The sequence below is a fragment of the Ostrinia nubilalis genome, chromosome 7, assembly GCF_963855985.1.
Source record: "Ostrinia nubilalis chromosome 7, ilOstNubi1.1, whole genome shotgun sequence".
Lineage (NCBI taxonomy): Eukaryota > Metazoa > Arthropoda > Insecta > Lepidoptera > Crambidae > Ostrinia > Ostrinia nubilalis.
In genome coordinates, this window is record NC_087094.1 from 1,987,195 (window position 1) to 1,990,581 (window position 3,387).

Here is a 3,387-nt window from a genome sequence, read left to right on the forward strand (position 1 = left end):
CAGGAGTATGAAGAATAATTGTACCAAGTTTCGTTAAAATCCGTCGAGTAGTTTTTGTTTCTATAAGGAACATACAGACGGACAGACAGACAGACAAAAATTTTACTGATTGCATTTTTGGCATCAGTATCACCCCCTGATAGTTATTTTGAAAATTATATTTCATGTACAGAATTGACCTCTCTACAGATTTATTATAAGTAGGTATAGATATGTAGGAGAGACGTCTTAATTACACTTTAAATCGTAGATCGATAAAGAACCCCTTTGTCAAACCGTATGAATAGCAGCAAATAGAACTTTGCGTATTGGAAAAATAGGAATGCCTACGGAAAAGCCAAACATTTTTTAAAAAGAAGTTAATATATTTTACTTACATTTAAATCCAAAAATATCTTTATTCCGACCCAAGGGTAAGTAGGCAGTTATGTAGGTATAAATGAAAATACGTATGTAGGTACTTATTATTTATTAATGGTCATGTTCTACATTTTCTATTAAATATGGGCCCAATACATCAATGATGTCGCCATCACAACAAAGTACCATAAATGGTTTAACGAGATTCCGATATTTGTATAGGGAATAAGTTTTTTTTTTGGTATGCATAATTGCTACTTTTTTGCACATAAATGTATGTATGTACCATCCATGATGACAATAGCCTTTCTTTGTGGTAAATCGTTTCCTGGCTTCCCGAAAAGAGACTGGAACATAAAGGTTTCTTTGGGCTACTTCCTCTCTACTAATATGTTGTAACCCTAAATGTGCTGGTACGAAATGTTCCTCCATCATACTGCGTGCTTTCATTACATATTTTGTAAGAGTACTCCTTGAAATGCCAAGTAATGTAGCTATTCTGTCATCTGAATCACCGGTCCTCAGCTTCATTAAATAAGCACCAACTGTAGTAATTCGTGCTCTCTGATAGTATCTATGGCAAAGAAGATCTGAAGGACGAATCTGAAAATAAAATAAAACATCAGATTCACAGTTCAACAATAAGAAGAGCAATATTTATATAGGATTAACGACTTTTGTGTGTAACGGAATAGTAAGATGAGTGATGAAAGATAATTTATGATTTGAACGCTGAATGATGAGGAATGATTGGTCTATGGAGGAAACGAAAGGGATGAATGAGGAACGAGGATTGAGAGTGAGAATAGTGGTAGTTTAAAAGAGTAGTCTGTTGTTATGCAGGAAGTATAAATAAAACTTTACTGAGTTTATTTGGCTCAGGGAATTTTTAACTGGCTTTATAATAGTAAAAATTATGTTTAATATTATGTAAGTAATAATATTGCAATATTTTAATAATATAAGTCTATTTGTATTATACAGGGTGGAAACGATAAGTGATCTATAACACTTTTAATATTGTGTGGCTGGCATACATTTAGTATGGAGCCTGAAAACATTGAATTTTCGGATAGATCCAGTTAATTCTGTAACTATTTACTGATACCGTTAGAAAGAGCTCGTGAAGCACTTTCAGGATGAGTAACCAGTTTTTCGATATCTTGTGTAGTTTAGAAATAATCGAGTGAGATCACTTATCGTTTCCACCCTGTATAACCTGTATGGATGAGAGTAGTGGCAGATTGAAAGCAATGGAAGGAGTTGAAGGATGGGAAGGCTGATTCGGAAAAAACCTTTTTTATTATTATAATAAACCGGCATAATTATTTTTATGTATTATAAAACTGGCAGGGCTCTTACCTCTCTGGGTTGAATCCAATTTCGAACAATGTTTAATATATCTTGATTATTCTCTGTATCCAAACAATGACTTCAAGTTCGCAATAATGAACAACCACATCCAACACAAACTTGTTGGTGACCTACCGGGGCACCGGTTGGCATATCTGGAGAGTCTTGTGAAGTAGGTGTGGTATCTCTTTGCAATAATGAGTGACAAGCCCCACAGATGTAGTCATTTGCAGTAACCTGTTTAAAAATAATAATAATTAGAAATAAGTTTAAAAAAATTATCAGTTTTTTAATGTCCCGCACTTAAATTATTTTATTTTAGTATTAATTTACAGAAACCAATAACTTTACAAGAATTAGACTGATTGTATAGCCAATAACATTTTATTAAATAATAAGGACTTTAGCGTGCATTAGGTACCTCTAATGGAGTTAGTCGTTCCACAATTATGTTCCTGATGTTAATATGATGTTGAGTGTTAGTTCTCAGGGACATGAGCTGATGTGAACGTGTTCTAGGCTCTAGTGTTCTACTGCAAAGCACACATTTTCTGCTAAGATTTGAAGTAGATGCATTTGTGTTGTATCTTGGGCTTGGGTCCAACATGTTGTGCATATAAGATCATGAGCTGTAACCTGTAAAAATAAATAGATTCATTGCATGCCATGCCACACATACTCCTGTGCGTTGAATAAATTGAGCCGCAAACCATAAAAAAAATGATAATTCAATATTATGTGCTGTTAGTAGAATTTTGGGTCAGAGGGTAGGGTTAAACAGCTTTAGTAAATAAGCATTGTTGTTATAATAATTAATTATGACGTGTTACAAACTTAGTTACAAAAAATAATAATCTAGTAGTCTTAGTTCCAAAAAACAAAACAAAACAAGCTTTCATTGAGAGCAGATAGTGTCAAAGTAAATAATTCCTTAGATTTACACCAAAACCAGCTGGATTGTCAACATAATTGTTGTTTCGCTCATGCCTCCATTGCGCTGTACCATCGACTAGTTTCTTACAATCGAATCGGGCCTGGCTGTCCACACTGTCCAGGGTTGAACCACAGATAATAGCGGAACATTCATTTCAAGACAACCCGCCATGAGAATGGCAATTCAGAAGTTTGGCAAGGCTAGTACTTATTCATAAGATTGCAGAGCAAAATGTAGGTACTTACCGATCGAGGTGCTGCCCATTGTTGTGTATAATTAAGTTGCTCATTTTCTAACACCATAGAACCACCAGCCGAGCCTTGGCCGAGCCACACAAAAACAGTAAATCCCAGGCTGAGTATGTCGTTATTGCAATCAATCAGAGTCCGTTTGAATAGCCAAGTTTGTAGTAAATAAAGTTCCGAAAATAAAAGCTAAAACACAAACGAATCACAAAGAAGGATCAAGCAAGACAGCAACACAGCAAGAGTGAGTGAGAGAGAAAAGGTGATGCGAGTGAATGACAATTTGACTAACAAATAGGGATGTCCATTTAGAATAGACATAATCGATTAAATTGATCGTTTTTGAAAAATTTTATTTTTAAACATTGTGTTGCTATAAATATTTATTTTATTTATTTAATAGGACAACCAACAAGACATACACTGGAAGACAATCAATATTTACAACGTATTTAACTTAATCTAAGTGCTGCCTTAATTATAGGTTGCCACGGC

The 3,387-nt window shown here is 34.4% G+C and overlaps 1 long non-coding RNA gene across 1 annotated transcript; it reads right to left on the minus strand.

The window, feature by feature from the left end:
- Positions 1-462: 462 nt before the first annotated feature.
- On the minus strand, positions 463-3,182 carry LOC135073536 (uncharacterized). Its single transcript, XR_010257632.1, has 4 exons — positions 2,893-3,182; positions 2,135-2,349; positions 1,723-1,950; positions 463-963 (listed from the first exon to the last, which is right to left on the minus strand). It is a non-coding gene; the product is annotated as an uncharacterized LOC135073536 (long non-coding RNA).
- Positions 3,183-3,387: the final 205 nt, after the last annotated feature.